The sequence below is a fragment of the Hemicordylus capensis genome, chromosome 5 (genome assembly GCF_027244095.1).
Source record: "Hemicordylus capensis ecotype Gifberg chromosome 5, rHemCap1.1.pri, whole genome shotgun sequence".
NCBI classification, from domain to species: domain Eukaryota; kingdom Metazoa; phylum Chordata; class Lepidosauria; order Squamata; family Cordylidae; genus Hemicordylus; species Hemicordylus capensis.
Window position 1 is genome coordinate 167,394,040 of NC_069661.1, and position 20,520 is coordinate 167,414,559.

The window sequence follows — 20,520 nt, forward strand, 5'->3', positions numbered from 1 at the left end:
AATAAATTCCCCCAGATAGATTATTTAATGAAAAGGGAGGGCTGACCTTGCATACTCCCCACCGTTATTTCATTATCTAAATAATTGATTTCAGGAAATGTATTTAAGGCCTATTGAGCAAACTAAGCAGAGCTTTTTTAAAAGAAAAACAAAAATGTGGCATAGCGTTCATGTGCAAGCTATTAATATTTCCACAAATTCTCAGACTGAAGCATTTTCTCAGGCAGTAAAGGGTTCTTGGATATCAGAGTGACTGCCCATCTATGCTAGCTGTTGATTTTCCTTACAATGCAGGATTATAAAAGCAGACTTGTAGCTTTTCCTGGGTGATGATAGTCCATACTGACCATGGTTACTAGACTGATTGATTAATTGCCATCAAGTCGGTGTTGACTCTTAGCGACCACATAGATAGATTCTCTCCAGGATAATCTGCCTTTAGCTAGGCCTTTAAGGTCTCTCAGTGGTGCATTCATTGCTCTCGTAATCGAGTCCATCCTTCTTGCTGCTGGTCGTCCTCTTCTTCTTTTTCCTTCAACTTTCCCCAGCATTATAGACTTCTCAAAGGAGCTGGGTCTTCGCACAATGTGTCCCAGGTATGATAGTTTGAGCCTGGTCATTTGTGCCTCGAGTGAAAATTCTGGATTGATTTGTTCTATGATCCATTTGTTTGTTTTCCTGGCTGTTACTGGTATCCACAAAAGTCTTCTCCAGCACCAAAGTTCAAAAGCATCAATGCTTTTTCTATCTTGCTTCTTCAAAATCCAGCTTTCATATCCATAGAGTGTCACGGGGAAAAACCATGGTCCGAACAATTCTAATCTTTGTAGGTGTAGACACGTCATAGCATCTAAATATCCTTTCCAAGGCCTTCATTGCAACCCTACCATGTGCTAGTCAGCAGCATATTTTTTGACTGCTCTATGGTTGATTCTAAAAGGCAGAAGCTATCCACCATTTCAATGTCTTCATTGTCAATTCTGAGGCTGGTTGCTGTACCTGTTTTGATTAGTTTAGTCTTCTTTACATTTATTTAATGTCCTCAACTCCTGCTGTAGGCTTCCAGTGGCCTCTGGTGGGCCACTGTGTGAAACAGGATGCTGGACTAGATAGGCCATGGGCCCGATCCAGCAGGGCTGTTCTTATGTTCTTAATTGTAGTCCCATTTTTTCACTGTGCTCCTTGACTTTCATTACTAGATCTTGCAGATGATCCATATTCTCAGCTATCAGAGTGGTGCCATCAGCTTAGCGCAGGTTATTGATGTTTCTTCCTCCAACTTTAAAACCATGCTTATCTTCTTCCAATCCAGTTTCTCTTAGTATATGTTCAGCATATACATTGAATAAACAAGGAGAAAGTATACAGCCTTGTCTTACTCCTTTGCTGATCTGAACCAGTCTGTTTCACCATGTTCTCTCTGGACTTTGACTTCCTGCCCTGTGTATAGGTTTCTTATGAGAACAATGAGATGTTCTGGGATGCCCATTTTCCTAAGGATATTCTACAACTTGACATGGTCAACACAATCAAAGGCTTTTCTGTAGTCAATAAATCACATATTGACTTCTTTTTGGTATTCTTTGGCTATCTCAATTATCCAGTGTACATCAACAATGATGTCTCTTGTTCCTTGGCCTTTTCTGAAACCAGCTTGAACATCCAGCATTTCCCTTTCCACATAGGGCTCTAATCTGCATTGGATGATCCTGAGCATTATTTTGCTAGCATGTGAAATTAAGGATATTGTACGATGGTTTGTGCAATCTGTTAAGTCTCCTTTCTGTGGTATGGGTATGTAGACTGACCTCTTCCAATCTGTTGGCCACTGTGTTGTTCTCCAAATTAGCTGGCATAGTTTGGTTAGAGCCTTGACTGATTCTTCTGTAGCTGTTCCATCAATTCCTGTAGCCTTTCGACTTGGTAATGACCGGAGTGCTGATCTAACTTCATCTTCCCGTACTAGAGGTTCTTGCAAGTAAAGAATATCTTCTAGAGTATCTTGGCTGTTGACATCCCTGCTGAACAGATTTTCAGCATACGCCTTCAATCTCTGTTTGATCTTCTCTGAGTCAGTTACTATCTGTCCTTTGGCATCCCTTAACATACCAATTTGAGGTTGGAACCAAACCTCAAAATCAAAGTTCAGAGATCTCTCCCGCCATGATGAGGCAGCATAGCAGGACTTGGGGATAGGGGTGTGCACGGAACCGACAACTGCGGTCCGGCACTGGGGTGGGGGGGTACCTTTAAGAGCGGCGGGAGGGTTTACTTACCCCTCCCGCCGCTTTCCCGCTCTGGCACCGTAATCCTAAGAGTAATTGGGGCGGCAGGACACCTCCCTGCTGCCCCTTCCCCGACGTTGCTTAAAAAAACTCCCAGCAGTCCTTTGCGCGCGCGCGCACGTCACAGAGACGAGTGTGCGCTTCACGTCTCTGTGACATGCGCGAGCGCGCGCAAAGGACTGCTGGGAGTTTTTTCAAGCAACGTCGGGGAAGGGGCGGCAGGGAGGTATCCTGCCGCCCCAATTACTATTAGGATTATGGCGCCAGAGCGAGAAAGCGTAAAGTAAACCCTCCTGCCACTCTTATAGGTACCCCCCCACCCAAACCGGACTGCCCAGGTCCAGACCGGTCCAGACCGGTCCGGAGGCTTTTTCAATGGCCTCCGGACTGGTCCGGGCCCATCCCTACTTGTGGAAGAGAGGTGACTAGATAGCTGCTTACAGTTCATCTGCTGAAATAACTCTGTGGCAAGGTCAGATAGCCTGAGTGTTAGAGAATGCATTGGCATATTCCAAAGGGAACCTCTCGAACTGAAGGCCATTGGTTAGCACCCTGAACAGGATTCTATACAGAGAGCAAGGAATAAACTTGGGAAATACTGAAAACTGTTTTGTGTCTTAACAAAATGCATTCAGAGCTATTTGGGGATCATGCCCTATGTTTCATAGCAGCAATTACATCGGCACCCACTTTTTAACTAAAAACAACAACACAAACTACATTATTTCTGTTCTGAATGTTTTATACAGTTGAATATAACCAACATCAGCCTCATTATTTAAACAAAGACTTTATTTTCTGTTTGCTGTTGTGGTTGGTTATTTTTATTTTGTGGTTATTTATATCACACTTTATTACAACAAAAGGTAAGTTGAAAGGCAGTTAACAAAGTTAGTGTTTCTGACTTCTGGTCTTTGAGTGTCCAACCATTACAATTAAGGAAAGTAGCTGTATGATACATAGTAAATGAAACCCAACCCTTTGAGATGGCAGAAGTAATGGGTCCATCATTCCTCTCCTACAAGAAAAGCACCTACTTTTCTCATCTTATGCATGGGATAGACACAGCAAGCAGGCCATGAACTTTTAATTTTTAAATAATCTCATTGTCTTGCTCAGTCTTTCCATTTCAAGGTATCCAGTCAATACAAATGAGAATAAAATGTTTTGTTTGAATCAAAGGACTGTTCCATTAGGATCCCAGTTTCTTAGCTATTATCTCACTCAACATTCAGCTCAATGTGTCTATTTATTTACTAGTGAAGGTGACTTTTGTAAGGAAAGTGTACACACTGCCTGGTATTCATTGTGAGTTCCCATTCTAGCTACATTTCAAATGATAATTTTCCTCGTTAAAAATCATTTTCAGATCTTCTTTTTTTGGTAAACTTTTTATTGATCTCTTCTTATATAAGTAATAGATGCATGTATCTGATAACGTTTTATAAAATAAACTCCATAAAATCCTACACCCCCTCTTTCTCCCTCCTGCCCAACTACTGTCAAAAAACTGTTTCATATATATATATATATATATATATATATATATATATATATATATATATAAACATGCATTTCAATCTTTCTGTCTTGTCAAAATATTTTTCTTCTGAACTACATAATTCAGATAGGGCAACTACCTTTCTAAGAAATAATTTTTGTATGACTTGTGTAACACCAATTTAATTGGCGAGATTTTGTCTTGAACCAAAGTTGTCCATATTTTAGCAAACCATAACACAAGGCTGGGAGCTTTTTTAATCTTTCCATTGCTTCGCTATATCACTTTTGATTGCTACCAAAAGCAATACTATCAATTCTTTAACTAAAGTGTTGTTAACATCAAAGCGATGCAGAAATATGGCCTCGGCTGTTAGGGGGATTCTGACCCATGTAATCTCATATATATCCTTATCCTTATTCATAAGTACTATAGCCTTGGGCATAGCTACCACATGTGGATGTAAGACCCTGTCCGGCCACATCTCCTCCAGCATTTCAAATATGCTGAGTTCATGTGTGTTAGCTGCTTCGGTGTTCGATACCATCTCACCAGTATTTTAATCGTAGATTCTTTTATGTTAAGACTATTTTAAAGGATGGGATGTCCAGATTTTGTCCCAGTCCGCTTTTTGCAGCAGGTGGCCTATGTCCACCTCCTATTTTTGTGTGTAAGTATGATGTGAGCTAAACTGATTTAGCAAATATTTATATAACACAGAGATCATGTTTTTAGGCATGCTCTCCCCCTTGATAATCAGTTGTCCTATCTTTGTTGGGTGTGATCATTAATCTAAACTAGCTGGGCTGGGCACAGAGCACCTGTGCCTCTCGTTTGCCCCCCGCCGCTCCCCCTCCCCGCCACCGCTTTTTTGCCCGCCCGCTCGCTGCCTTCTTCCCCTGCCGGCCATCTGTCTTCTCCCACTCTCACCCCATTGCCTTCATCTTCTTCCCTCCTGCCTGCCTACCACCTCTGCCGTCATTTTCTTTGGCCGGCTGGCTGCCTGCTGCCATTTGCCTCTGTTTTCTTTGCCTTCCAGCCAGTCAGATACCCCCACCTAATAGTAGTAAGTTTATTGTAGTCACAGACCAGATAGATACCCCCACCATTTTCTCCCCTGTCCCCGTCGCTATCTGGGCAGCTGCTCATGAATTCTCGTGAGAGCTGCCACACATGGGATTAGTGACGGGTATGCCTTAGAGAAATATATATATAAAGATGGGAAGCCACATCTGTATTTATACTTTGCTTTGACCAGGGCCTCTGTGATATCTCTGAGGGCTCTTCTGCATGCCAGTGTCTCCTGGCACCGATCCTGAAATACAGTTATGTTGCTTCCATAAGCAAAGGAGCCCTGGCTTTGGGCTTCCTTTGGGAACTTGCCCTTGTTCTTGTTTCCAAAAATTTAGCTATAATATCCCTTGGCTTCCCATTATTAATATTCCTTGATTTAGGAGCAGGGCCCATCCTATAAGCATGCTCCAACTTTGGGGCAACTCCATCTTCTAATTGCAGGGCACCTGCCAGCCATCTTGACAAGAAACCCTGCAAATCTGCTCTTTCACATTGCTTGCCAACCCCCCCGGAAACACAGGGAATTTCTCCTCAGCTTGTCATCCATATATTTATTAGCATAGCTTGCGCTTTTCTCCTAGCACCTGCCATTTTTCCATTAAGGCGCAGGACAAGGTCTATCGCCGCACTTGCTATTTCAACCACATCAGTTAAGCTCTTTGTGATTTGATCTAGTTGCTTATTTATGGATCTCAGGAGCTCTTGGAACTTATCAGCTTACAAAGTTTTGACTGTCACTCATGTCTTTGCAGATCAGTTCTAGCTTCTTGTGTATTGCTGCAGGCCCTTCTAGGCCTGCTGCAGTCTCCATTTTAGGCCTTATTTGCCGAGTGGCCCTTTGCCTGCTGTCTCCCTCCCTGTCTGTGGGCAAGAGGGATTTTTTAAGATCACCCTTGGTTTGCTGGGGTTTCATTTCTGTGTGCCTGCCCATTTGTAGCATAGATTGTCCATGATAGTTGTTTGATTCAGGCGTAAATGCTGCCAGGAACCTAGGACCTTTCCCTTCAAGCGTCCTCCATCTTCAGCAGTGATGCTCCACCACTTCCAGATCTTTTATTTTACATGAAAGTCTGTAGCAGAATGCATACTCCTTTAACCCATATTTGAATTCTCTATCCTAAAAAACCTTCGCGTGGAAGCTCTGTATAGGTCAGTGTCTGTAAGGAAATGTCTAAGAGGAGGCCTTTAATTTCTGTGTGTGGCAGCTGCCTCCATGTTGAGAGCAGTCTGTCTTGATGAGAGCAGTCTGTCTTGGAGAATGGAAGAAGCCACTGAGAAGCCTCACATGGAGGCTTCACATGGAGAAGCCTCTCGTTTTGCTGCCAAAAGTCTGTATGCCAAGGAGGCCTCTCTGCTTTTGGAACCTCAAAGACAAACTGCTTGCTATATGGAGCAGTCACCAGAGATAGCTACTCAAGATGCATCGTGATAACCGTGATATGCATGTCCATCAGTTTTGCTTGGTTTTGCATTAGGCTTAGCATGACTTGAATGGCTTTTCTTGAGCAAAAGCATAGGCTTGGCATCACTTAATGCAGATCAGTTATCCATAAACATCCCTTAAGCAGTGGCAGCTCATGAGGGAGAGGATGATGCTGAGCAGTGATCTGAGGAAGAGAGGCACACTCTTCCTGGCAGTGGTGAAGACAGAGGGTCATCTGGGACCACACTGTGCAGCTGGGACCCTGCAGGGTGTACTTGGCCACCAGACAGCCATGCACCTACATGATGCTGAAACAGATGCCCCTTTGCCTCCATTACTGTCTCACCATGCCTGCTGTTAAGGACTCAGGAGCACCCCTTTCCCTACGTCACCATTCGTTGCAGGGACTTTTTACTCCTAATTGTTGTTAGGAACATAGGAAGCTGCCTTTTGCCTAGTCAGACCATTGGTCCATCTAGCTCAGTGTTGTCTACACAGACTAGCAGCCGCTTCTCCAAAGTTTCAGGCAGGATTCTGCCTCTTCCCTATCTTGACAGTGCCAGGGAGGATCTTGGGACCTTCTTCATGCAAGCATGCCAGTGCTCTTCTCAGAGTATCCTCATCCTCTAAGGGGAATATTTTACAGTGCTCACATGTAGTCTCCCATTCAAAATTTCCCATTCACCTGCTTAGCAAATGGGACAATTCATGCTTGCTACCACAAGACCAACTCTTTCCCCTATATATTGTTAATATATTTTTTTTAACAACAACAGAAATTCCACAAAGCACAGGTTTATGTAACAAAAATTATGTGAAAATCAGAAAAAGAAATAAAATAGTTCCCTGTTCAAAAGGCTCAAAAGAAAAACACCAGCAACAGCCATTGGAAAAGTTATGAAAAACATACACAATAGGAGCATAAAATACAGAACAGTAGCAACAAAAACAATACTCATATGATAGCCTGGGTAAAAAGCCAAGATTTCACTTGCTTTCTAAAAACTGATGGAGACTGAGGAGCAGATACCCACCAGGAGAGCATTCCCAAGTCTGGGGGCAATAACTGAGAAGGCCCTGTCCCTGCATGACAGCCAGCCTCCCTTGTCGGCATGCGGAATAGAGCCCCCTCTGATGACCTTGTCAAGGGGGCAAAAATCCTTGGGAGCAGGTAGTCCCTCTGATATCCAGGACTCAAATTGTTAAGGGCTTTCAAGATCCAAACCAGCACCTTGAATTGGACCTAGAAACAAATCAGCAGCCCATGTAGCTCTTTTGAAATGAGTATAATATGGTCCCAGTGGGCAGCTCTGGATAAAATCCTAGTTGCCACATTTTGCACTAGCTGCAATTTTCGAATATTCTTCAGGGGCAGTCCTTCGTAGAGTGTGTTACAGTAATCCAGCTGTGACATGACTAAGATCTGCTTTCTTGAGAAAGGGACACAGCTGGTGCACTTGCCAAAACCATACAAAGGCACCTCTGGCCATCGCCTCCACCTGCATTTCCAAAAGCAGAGAGGGGTCCAGCAATACTCCCAAGGTGAGCACCTGCTCTTTCAAGTGATGTGCAACCCCATCCAGAACTGATTGGTTCTCCTACTGGCCATCAGCACCTCTGTCTTGCCCAGATTCAATCTCAGTTCATTAACCCACATCCAGCTCATCACTGCCTCCCAGCCCCTGGTTCAGTACACCCACTGCTTCCCTAGGATCTGATGTCAGGGAAAGGATTCTTTCTCCCTTGGATCCAGTGATACGGAGAGATAGAGCTGATTGTCATCCGCATATCGCTGACAACTCAGTCCAGCCCCCTTGATGACCTCTCCCAGCGGTTTCATGTAGGTGTTAAATAGCATAGGGGACAAAACTGAACCCTGTGGGATAAGTTGAATGGCAACATTTCTGTTTTCGATAACCTGTAGTGGCATTTAAGTAACTTATAACTGGAATGGCAACATGTTGGGTTTTTGCTTTCACTCTTTCAAACCAGGACTAGGTTTTCTCATTATTTGGATAGTTGAGACAGTTGTATGAGGCATGGTTGTTACTCTAGATTAATGCATACAGATTAACTGGTGAGATCTTATGCGGCATTAAGAAGATTTGTCCCTGCATACGCTGTTATGAATTTGGTGGTAAAAGGCCAGAGGCAGCATAAATAGATATGAAGTTTAAGGATGAGTGTGGGTTGTGTTTTCTTTCCAGAATGAGAAACTCGCTCTGACAGAAGGTAGGAGGGAAAATGCTGCTGTGACCTACTCCCCACTTCCAAATTCTCTTGTTAGTGTTGTTTTCCAGCATAGCATGACTTAATGTTGATGCTGCTTTGGGGTAACAGCCTGCTAGGCCTTGGTGAAAATTACTACTGTTCGGCATAGTCTTCCCCCACCTCCCCAGAAAGAGTTGGTGCGGTCTGGAGTGCTACAGAACACATGGAGTCACTTCTATTTCTATTCTCTTTTCCAGTGATAAAACATTGGTTATTTCATTGGCAAACTGAACAGTGTTTCTGCAAGTGTCATTCTATATTAGTTAATATAGTATATTTAAATAAGTTGGTCCTAGAAAGTGGTGCCTTGTGAACTATACTTGAAGGAAAAATGAGACACTATTAGAACTATAGACCTTTTATTTAATTTAGTATAGTAATTTGGTACAGAGTAATATAAAGATGGATCTGCAAGAGACTACACAACAGAGAAGGCTTTTAACTTCTTGTTGCCTCTCAAAGTTCCATCAATCAATCAATCAATCTTTAATATGGTCATAGACCAGCATAAGTGTAAGGCGAGGTTCATAGGACTATCCTCTATAATAAAGCCCTTGATTGTAATCCCGTGTCCCTGCCCGTGTCTTTCTCGGCTGTTCTGGGCATGCGCGGAGTGCATGCCCAGAACGTCCGAGAAAGATACGGCCGCAGGGACACGAGCGGCCATGTTTGGAGCAGGGAAAGACGGGGCAGAGAAAGACGCGGGGCAGGGAAAGACGGCGGCAGTGGGACCGGCCTGACCGCAGAGGGGGGGAACGGCGGAAAAGGGACCGGCCTGACCACGGGGGGGGGGGGGATGGTGGGAAAAGGCGGCGGCAGCAGGACCGGCCCGATCAGAGAGAGGAAACAAATGGCGGGGCCAGGATCCGGACCGAGCGTGGGGAAGGAGGGCAGAAGCGGCCGACTGCTGAGGAGGGCAGAGGCGGCCGAGGAATGGGCTACGGGGAGGGCAGAAGCAGCAGCTGGGGGGCTGGGAGGGCAGAGGGGGTACGAGAGGACCGGGAGCGGAGGAGGCAATGGGCCCAGCAGAAAGGAGGAGGGCGCGCTGCAGCCAGAGGAGGCGGAGATAGGCGGCACCAAAGTACTACTAGCGCCTGTTAATTTAACGGGCTTAAAATCACTAGTGAAGCTATAAAACTGTAGATTATAGAACAGTAAAAGTATGGAACTAAAGGGCTGGAGGAGCGCAAGTCTTTCAAAAGGCATTCTGTGTTGGTGAGTCGTGAGCATGTTGGAACTGAACTGTGCAGTTGGAGGCCAAGCTATAACTGGTAGGACCCGCTACCTACCAACATCAGACGGATTTGGTATGTTGCTGTGCAGAACCTGGCAACTCTATGTGTGACAGCAGGCTTAGTGTTGGATAACAGCGAAGAGATGTAAAATTGGCTTGTACATCCTGGGTACCTGTGTAGCAATGGTAGGATGAGGGAGGAACGAATGTCTCTGTAGTATGAGCAGTGAAAAAGGATGTGCTCAGTTTTTTCAATCTGCCTGGAGTTGCAGGGGCATTGTTGCTCTGAGAGAGGAATCTTTCTGTAACGACCTTGGAGCACAGCTAAGGGGAGGGCATGGCAGCGTGCTAAGGTAAAAGCCCTCCTATACTTTGGGACTTCTCATTGTGTTAGGTATGCCACAGGGGAGGCAGAGTATCTAAGTCTTTCACTGCTCAAAGTTCCATATTCTTCATTTTAGCTAGTGTCAGCTTTTGTATCATTTCCATTTTTTGCTGAGGAAAGAACCAATCTGTAATCAATTTACCAATGTAATGATTGAACCAATGTGATCAATTATATGAGGAAAGTGATTGGTTGAAGTAGGAGGATTTTGGACTGAACTGTTTCAGATTGTAGATGGTGGAAGAGGGTTAATTTTTTTAATATTCTCCTACATTAAAAACAACACACAAATACAAAACTCTCTGCATGTTGTAAACCAGCACATCAGATAGAAGTGTTTAGCATAGCCTTATCCCTGATGAGCTCAAAGCACTTCCTGTGCTGGAGAGTATTCAAAAATATGATGAGTCTGAAATTGTATAGTTTAGAATGCTATCACTTCTTTTTGCATAATGTGTTGAACAGTTCTAAGGCAACTATAGTTGCATGCAGTATTTTAAATATGAGTACTAAAGCCACCTAATGGCACAACGGGGAAATGACTTGACTAGCAAACGAGAGGTTGCCAATTCCCTTCTGCTATGTTTCCCAGACAATAGGAAACACCTGTATTGAGCAGCAGCGATACAGGAAGATGCTGAAAGGCAGAATCTCATACTGTGTGGGAGATGGCAATGGTAACACCCTCCTGTATTCTACCAGACAACCACAGGGCTCTGTGGTCACCAGGAGTAAACACTGACTCGAAGGCACACTTTACCTTTACTAAACTTAAACAGGTATTTTCTGCCCCTCTTTTAATAGGTATTTTTAGCCCAGTTCTGATATATTGGGAACCTATGAGTTCTAATTAGCATTTGAGGGCTGCGGGCTCATATACTTCCTCCTCCTCTTTTGTGTATGGAAGGAGAACAAAAATTTTGCTTTTCTTTTTTTTCAGCTAACAACCACAGTCTCAGTTGTCAATCAAATTCAAGGAACTGGTTAGTTTGATCTTTGCTTATTTGAACAAACCAAAGTTAAATCTCTGCTTCCAGATTCTGGTTTGTGAACAAACCATATTTTAAGGCTAACCAGAGTTCCCCATGTTTGTACAACATACTAAACTGTGTTTTAGTTTGAAATCTAAAGCAGAGGCTTTCGATCTCCATTCAGGATGAGAAGCAGGAAGAAAGAGGAAGGTGTACTTTATTTACCTGAATTCAAGATTAAGTTTATTCCAAGTTTTTTTGATGTTAGAAATCAAGGGTCATCTTAAATTCAGAGTCTGTGTGCTTGACAAAGACAAGCTACATTAGCTAATGGTTTTGGTTCACATCAGTGTTCATTCTGATGCCCCTGGTGGCGCAGTGGTAAAACTGCCGCCCTGTAACCAGAAGGTTACAAGTTCGATCCTGACCAGGGGCTCAAGGTTGACTCAGCCTTCCATCCTTCCGAGGTCGGTAAAATGAGTACCCAGAATGTTGGGGGCAATATGCTTAAAATCATTGTAAACCGCTTAGAGAGCTCCGGCTATAGAGCGGTATATAAATGTAAGTGCTATTGCTATTGCTATTCTCTAATCATTAAAGACTGTTAAATCCCATAGATAGAAGTACAGCTCTTTACAGTGTGCTGTTCTTACACATTGTGCCTTTGTTTCAAGGTACACTGAAAATCCTTTATGGAACCCTCTTATACTGACTGGTTTCGTCAAAAGCATTCTGCAAATTGAAGTACACTGTGGGAGAAACTAATTTGCTGGTGTCATAAGACAATCATCTGCATTCATTTTAAGCAGAGATTATCCACCCTGTTTTCCATTATTTTGGATTTAGGAGATTGGGCTATATTAGTTTCATTGTCATGGTTGGTTTAATTAAATTGACAAAGCCATGTGCTCTGGCAGTGGCAAGGCTAGGCTAAGTTAATGTCAGTTTTGTGACAGTTTTGCTTTAGCAGACCTATTCTTCTGTTTATACACCTCAGATCAGCAAAGGCATGTTAACAACCTGTGGCCAGGGTTTGAAGACCAAGGAGCTGTGGCAGTGAAATTCCATACCAGCGTTCTCAAAGTATTTGTTGGCTGATTATTTGATTGATATGCTAGTTTTTAGTGGTTTGTCCTAAATGTATGTGCCAGTTTCACCACCATGAGGGTGCATTCACATGGAATATTCAACCCTGTGGTACTGTTTTTTAGTAGGAAAACAATGTTGTGACTTTATCATGTCAAAAAGGAAAGGGAGAATCTGCCCATAATTTCCAGCACCACAGACATTTTAAAGTTTCAGCGTAATCTGGGTGGGAATGAATATTTCCATGTGTGGAACCAGAATCCTCTTCGTAGTGTGTTCTGTTGTTATGACAGGAGCCTTGTTCAGGCATGGGAGTGCCCTCGCCCCCACTGACACGCTTTCTGGGGGTGCCTTCCAAATGTCCTCACATTTAGCACTTGTTTAGCATGAGTCAAGTGTTGAATGTGAAGAATTGGTTCCCAGTCACAAGGAGGAACTCTCTTCACATTCATCATTTGCCTCTGCTCTGCAGACAAGCACTAAATTTAGGGACATTCTGAAGGCCTGGCCCCCAGGGAGCAACATTAGCACAGGGTGTTTGGCTAGTCAGTCTCCTCCTGCTCCCTCTCCATTCAGGCTGAATGCAGGTATAACATTTGCAGAGGGATGAGATCTACCACAGTTCTCCTTTAGTGATTTCTAATAACTATATAAATGCTTTACTCGTTAAGGAAATATTAGCTGTTCTTTTAAAAATACTTTTTTATTTTGTAAATTCATAGAATGAGTTACTCTACAATGCAGATAAAATAACCAGTAGTTGTGGTTCAAATATGGGATTGAAAAATATCTGGTAATATTATCTTCATTATCTACAAATTGATTTCAGTACTGAGTAAACATTGCCCATTGCAGAGGAAAATTAACTGTAGACACAGTCCCTGCTCTTACTATTTTCTATAGAATGAGAAGAGAAAGGGACATAGAAAATATGAAATATAATCTGTACCGTGTTGAAACCTCTTTCTCTGTTTTTAACACCTGAGCTATCTGGAGGTATAGTTCATTTGTTCACATGACTACATAACATTTCATTGTTCCCCAAGAAGAAAGAAGGGGAACTAGCTGGTTAAACAAATTGTTGACTCTACATTGATGATTGTATGCAATGCTTTTGGGATCTTTGTATGAAAAACAAAGCGTATAAATCAACACAATGCCAGTGGTACCTTTTCCAGGAAGACTTTATGCATGATTAAAATAAACAAGTAATGTTGGTTTATTGCTTAAAATAAGCCAGCAATACCATATGCTGTTCTATATATGATGATAGGAGTTGGCTTGTATTTTATTTCTTTAGATCACTTTGGATTATTATGCAAGGAGATACGTGATTTGGACATCACATTAATAGTAGTGGGGGTTTTAAAAATAAAATTAAAATTAAATACTTGAGGCAGCTTATCCCTCCCAATATATTATCACTTAAATAAAAATTATAAAGATTAAAATTAAAATTATAAAAATATATATCACTTTAAATTGAAACAAGCCTCAACAATAAAGTGAACAGTGATAGAAGCATAATCATAAAGGATTTGGCTGGTATTCAGCAAATGGAGGGGAAAAACATAATCACAAACTGACTAAAAAAAAGACCTGCTAGAATAGAACAGACTTAAAAGTCTTTTTAAAACAACAACAAGAAGCAACGAAGGGGCCAGATGAACCACACTTTGGAGCCTAACCCATAAATTAGGTGCCACAACTGCAAAGGAAGTTCCCTCTCATCTTGCCACCAGCCACACTTCTACTGGCAAAGGGACAACCAGGATGTTTGTGGAAATTGGATGCAGAGCATGTTTGTATATGAGCAGGCAGTTCTTGAGATAAGTTGGTCCCAGGCCATTTAGGGCTTTAAAGGCCAAAGCCTTTGGTGATCCTAGAGACAAATTGGAAGCCAATGATGTGGAGGCAAAATTGGTCTAATATGTCCATCCTGCCTGTTCCAGACCAAAGTCTGGCTGCAGCACTCTGAACCAACTGTAGTTTTCAGATTTGCCTTCAAGGGCAGACCCCTGCAGAGTACAATACAGAAATCTAACCTGGAAGTTAGTAGAGCATGGATGATTGATCTTCCCCTCCCCCACAAAAAAGGTGCAGCTGGCAAGCCAGATGAAGTTGCGGTACGGCTTTCCTGGCCACCACTATCACTTGCACATCTATAAGCAGAAATCAATCTGAAGCACCCTCAAGCCACAAACCTGTTGTTTCAAGGGGAGTGCAGTCCCATCTAAAACAGGTTGTTCACTCTTTCCACATTAATCAGAACTACTAATCAATTGTTTTCTCTTGTCTGAATCAAACTTCAGTCTGTTCACCTTTATCCACTCTAAAACTTCTCCCAGGTACAGGATTTTCACTGCTTTCTCAGATTGAGACAATGTGGGGAGAGAGCAAGAGAGCCCACTGGGGTAACCACAGCATCCTGATGACACCCTAGCCCACATCTCCTCACTAAATGGTTTCATGTAGGTGTCCCTTAGGCTCTTTAACAAGTTGGGACTTTTCAACATACTGTAAAGCCAAGGGGTGGAGCAACGGGTCCCCAGCACCACTCTCTGGAACCAAACTTCCAAGGATAACTGCAGCCACTGTAAAACATTATTCCCAAATCCCAGCCCAGCCCAGCAAAAGCAGCCTAGAAGCATATCATGACTGAAATATCAAAAGCCATTAAAGGGTTCAGGGAGCATCCACTGTCTGTCTCCTTACATGGGCTTTCTACTAGGAACATAGGAAGTTGCCATATACTGAGTCAGACCATTAGTCCATCTACTCAGTATTGCCTACTTAGTCCCAAAGCTGGATCAGAAATGAGCTCAAAATAATTTTGCTTGTGTTATTCTTCCAAGCAAGAAGATCCAGACTAGGCCATTCATTACCTTAGCGGTATCTTTCATGTGGCTACTTCTTGCCCTGCTCTGGTGACTTATGTTAGAGGGAGACCATGTGGGAGGGATATACTCCCCATGCCACTAGCGCATGTTCATTAGATATAGAAAAGATGCAGGATTTGTTTGGACTAAACTAATTTTGTAATTGCTTTGAAATCTTTCCTATTAAGAAAGACCTCATTTATGTGAGCTTCAGTATTGCAAGTTTCGGCTACCCAAATGCACATTCTCTTTAGACACTAACGTTGGTGACCTTTTTCATAAATGACACCCATATTCATCTATACTTGTGATGAATTAGATGCTGTGAAGTCTCTCCATGCTTTTATGTGAATGAAGCAATGCTATACATTTGGTTAACACAGAGGCGTATCTAGGGAAAATAGTGCCTAGGGCAAGCACTGAAATAGCGCCCCCTGGCCAAGCATCTGACACCCATCTTTCAGATTACTTTACCATCATATCAGCTGAAAAATACAAGTCAGGCTCATTAATCTTTTAATATTTCAAAAACTATTTAGCAGTGGACTTAGCCAGATCAAAAAATGCTGGGATACTACAAATTTCAGTATGCTGGGGCTCATGAAATACCCAAATACTATGTGGAGGTGTACTTGGAAAACTAGAAGTGCCTGTTTAATTCTCTACTATGCATTGTAGCATCACTATTACATAAGTTTTTAAAATCAATGGAGAATTTGACTTTTCCCAGATACTCTGAAAATAATTAAAGGATATGAGGAGTAAACTGTGTCACTGCTTGGAATGTATTCTAGTATTTCAGAAAGACAGTTAAAATGAAAGAAAGAGAGCAAGAAACTCCCAGTGGGCCTAAATATTAAGGATTTCACACTGATTCAAAGACAAACTCACCATTAATAGCCATACTAGCAAGACATCACATTTAACTCACTTATCACAAGAAGCAAAGTAAGAGCAAATGAATACAATCCTAGCTCTTAAGCATCAGCTCAGTATTCACAAGCCCTGATTCTCTGTACATAGTGCCAATCTGAATATGTGTACAGTGTCTTATATTATATTAATTTTTTTTAAAAAAAATTTAACCTGTAGGCCCTTTGGGGGGCTTCCTAAAGTCTGTGGGGGAGGTTTTGCAAAGGTTACACCTCACCTTGCTGGCCTCTAGGGCCTCACAGGTACCATTTGAGCATGTGCGGTGGCCAATTTTAAAAATAATCTTAAAAAAAAAAAAAGCCACTGAAAACAAAATGGCCAACGTGCATGCTCAAATGGCCTCTGCATGGCCTGGCATGACCTAGGGCCTCACAGAGGCCATTTGAGCATGCACAGTGGCCATTTTGTTTTCGGCAGCCATTTTAATTTTTTTTTTTAATTTTACCTTCAAGTGGCACCCGGGGCACGTGCCCTGCCTGCCCCACCCTAGATACGCCCCTGGGTTAACATTTTCAGTAGCAGCCAGAGTGACTGATAGCAAAAGCCTAACAATAGCCAACAACTGGCCCGGCACAGAACATTTTTCAAAACTATGTCTGACTCATCCAGAGGGGCCTCTAACTTGTGAAACTAGCTTATCTTGCCAGACCAAATACTTCAGTCTAAGTAGACAGCCCTCCGCTCTGGTTAGAAAGAGGTGACACATTGGGTGGATTCACACAATCCAACAAACCATAACCTGTTGAATTGGGGAAATGACTGCAGTGAGTTCAAATCTATGTTTGCCTTCCTCCCTACTCCCCTTTTTCTCCTTAGCTCCAGTGTGAAGTTATGATGGAGGAATCCTAGTTAGTTAAATCGCAGCTCTGTGTATTGTCCAAAGCTGGGAGGTGTGGTTTAACTATGGTTTACAAATTAGAATATTAAACTGGGATTAGGCTTCCCAAGTTCTCAATGTGAGGTGAAAAGAGGAGGAGGGATACTGTGCAGACTTAGAGCTCACTGCAGCCACATTCTCAATCCTGTTGGATAATGTGAACCCGGCCACTCCATTGTCTCCTGAAGCCCAGTGCTTTAAAGAATGTCAGGTGGAAATTATACTGTAAGATTTTGATGGTACCTAATCATTTTGTGTCTCTCTGAAGGATCAAGTTTTAATATGAATTGCCAGTGGGCTGGGCACAGCAGATTTGGAGTGCTGGCTTGTAAGATAAGTTGATATATAGATAACTGGCTCCTTGATAACTGAAGGATGACCATGGACTGGTATCTCTATCCAGGAACCCAGAGAACCAAGCTAAAGATTGTTGGATGTCTGGCATGCCGTGATCAATAAAGCTTTGAATCTGATGGAACGGTGTAGCCCCTGCCTATAAAACGACCCTTAAGGAATTAAATTTCTCCTTCAAGCTGCATTGTGCCAAAGTAATCAGGAATTATTTACTCCTGCACTTAATCTCTGCTTATGGAATGCCATGGTGAAAAACTCTGTTGCCCTGTTTGGATGTGGACAAGGTGCCCCAGCCTTCTGATCACGGGAGCAACCACCATCATACTTAAAATGTTTGCCTCTTCAGACAAACACAATGTTTGAAAAATGTGAGAGAGGTCATGCTTCCCAGTGCCTCAGCATCAGGGTGAACCTCCAGGGGCCCTCAGGGATGCTGTAGACATGTAACGTATCTCCCCCCACCCCCCGATGACTGAACAGGGTGTGTGGGTGTGTAAGAGTAATTAACTTACTTTGGGTGCAATCCATGCATGATCCTATCTTGCCAAAATGGGAGTGGAACTGATAGTCTTTGGATTCTTTCCAGCTCTCTGATCATTTTTCAACTACTACTCCTCGTGTAGAATGGAAAATATGGGGAATAGCTTCCTCGGACTTAAGTTGAGAGCTGCCTTTTAACACACCCAGCAAGTTTCATAATTAGCAGTGTATTTGGATAATATGTTATAAACACTTCAGGCACTTTGTCGTCTGAATGTCGTACTGAGTTATTTTAACATATGATGTTTATACTCATCAGTATACTGTGTTTTAGAAAATGCATACAGTGAATTTGTGTAGTTCAGGCCTCTGTCAGTGGCTTTGTGGAATGCTGCAGCTTTGCAGGGTAGTGCAGCAATCATTAACACAGTTTGGTTTTTTTGTAAAACAGCCCAGTGGAATTGAAGCAGAATTCAGCATACTAAATTTCTATCTTTGTTTTTGATTTTTAATCAAGTTTTTTATGATGATGATGATGATGAATTAATTTATTTATTATTATTATTTTTATATCGCTGATATGTACATCTCTAGGCAGTGTACAAAATTTCAAATAATATGTAAAAGTAAACACAGATTAAAATACACGAGACACAATTAAAAATGATTGTATAAAACAGTTATTAAAACAAATTACTAAATTTATTAAAATTCTAATTAAAAGCCTGCGAGAACAGGAGAGTCTTGAGGGTCTTCCTGAAAACAAACAGAGAAGGAGATGCTCTTATTTCAGCAGGGAGCATATTTCAAAGCCCTGGAGCAGCCACAGAGAAAGCCCTGATTTGCCACCAGACGAACTGGTGGCAATTGTAACCGGACCTCTCCAGGAAATCGTAAAAGGTGGCAGGGTTTATGACAAAGGAGGCACTCTCTTAAATAGCCTGGGCCCAAGCCATTAAGGACTTTATAGGTAACTAGTATTTTTTAGCCCGTTATAATAACGGGCGCTAGCCTTCCCCCCCCCCTTTATGCGTTCTTCATCTCTCCCCCCCCCCTTTTTTTTTGGTGTGTGTCCCTGGTTTTTTTTTTTTTAACCTGTTTGTCTCTCTCTGTTTCTTTCTCACTTTCTCTTTGTCTTTGTTTTCCTCCGCCCTTTCCCCCCCCTCCCCTCTCCCTTGTCCCTGTGTCTCTCCTTTTTACCTTTTTGTTGTTGTTGTTGCTCTTCCTTCTCCCTTATTTCATTCTAACATACTTTAAAGGCTATGTTTTGTGTAATTAATATGCACTGAGGAGGGGGGAGGCGGCTCTGTTGCTGGGATCTGGGCACAGGAGGAGGCGGGGTGTTGACCGCCGAAGTTATGGTGCCTCCCTCCTCCCTCTCCCTGGTAGCCGCGCGCGGGGTGATTTGGGAGGATTCTGACTCACTGGTTGTCTCGGGCCTGCCGCCGTGTCTGTTATTTTGAGGGGCCTGCAGTTAAGGTGGTGTCGGTCGCGCGCGCACTCCATTCTCCTGAATTCGGCTGAGCCCTTGTGTTGTCAGTCGGAACCTGGAGGTGACCATTAGCCTTTTCTTCTCAGCCCTAAAGGCGCTCAACAGGTCCTCTCTCTCTGTGTGTGAGTGAGAGGTGGGGGGTGGCGGGCTTCACTGCCCGGAATGACTCTCCCGGTTCCCTCGCCTCTTATTTCTGGGTGCTGCTGCCATAGTCACTGAGGGCTCCCCCTCCCGGGGGGTGGGGAGTGGAGCTCTGGGGGAAGAGGCGGCGCTGTTCCTCTTGTATGTATTCTTTAGCCTCCTCCTCTCCCCGGATCCCTCTTTCCTCTTGTGTGTGAACTTTGCGTCTGTGCCTGCCGATCCTCCACAAACCCCTACTGCGATTCACACACACACAACCATTTTGCTCTGATTGATTTGGGTTTCAAGTCAGCTAGTGAGATTGCGGGGCAGGGTGGTGGCTGCTACCCCGATCTCCTTCCTCAAGGCAGATGGCTTCGTTTCCCCCCTCCCCTCCTCTCCCCATTCCAATCCAATCCTCCCCAGGTTTGTGCCAGGTTTCAGCTTCATGCTGTTAGACGCGGCAGCAATATAACCGGCCAGCATGGCTGCCTGAAGCTTTCTTCATATCTTTTGCGGTCTTTGCCCTTCCCATGGCCGCCTGTGTCAGTTCCACGGCCAGGCAAGGAGCTGCCGCCCACGGGTGTCCTGGAGCCGCCGCCGCCTCTGTCTCCCTGCGGCTGCCGCAGCCGCTTCTTCCCTCCCTGTGGCCGCCTTTTCCACTCCGCAGCCAGCCAAAGCAACAAACATGGCCGCCTGGTGTCTTTGTCCATTTCTGCCTCGGCCGTACTGCGCATGCGCGGAGCGCATGCGCAGAACGGCCGAGGGAGGCACGGACACACGCCTTGGTGTCCACGGACGGACACCAAGGCTTTTATTAGAGAGGATAACCAGCACTTTGTATTTCACCCAGAAACATATCGGCAGCCAATGCAGTTCTTTTAAAACGGGTGTTATGTAGTCCCTTCGTGTTGTCCCAGAGATCAATCTGGCTGCTGCATTCTCTACCAATTGTAGTTTCTGGACTATGTCCAAAGGCAGCCTCACATAGAGTGCATTACATTAGTCAACCCTAGAGGTCACCACTATATGTACCACTGTTTTAAGGTCATTTACCTCTAGAAATAGATGTAGCTGACGTACCAGCTGAAGCTGATAAAAAGTGCTTCTGGCCACTGCCTCAACCTGAGAAACCAGGGAGAGCTTTGGGTCCAG

General features: G+C 43.5%; 1 protein-coding gene across 29 annotated transcripts in view; it reads left to right on the plus strand.

The window, feature by feature from the left end:
* CADPS2 (calcium dependent secretion activator 2) overlaps positions 1-20,520 on the plus strand; it is a 522,314-nt gene that overhangs the window by 198,584 nt on the left and 303,210 nt on the right. The window lies entirely within an intron of this gene.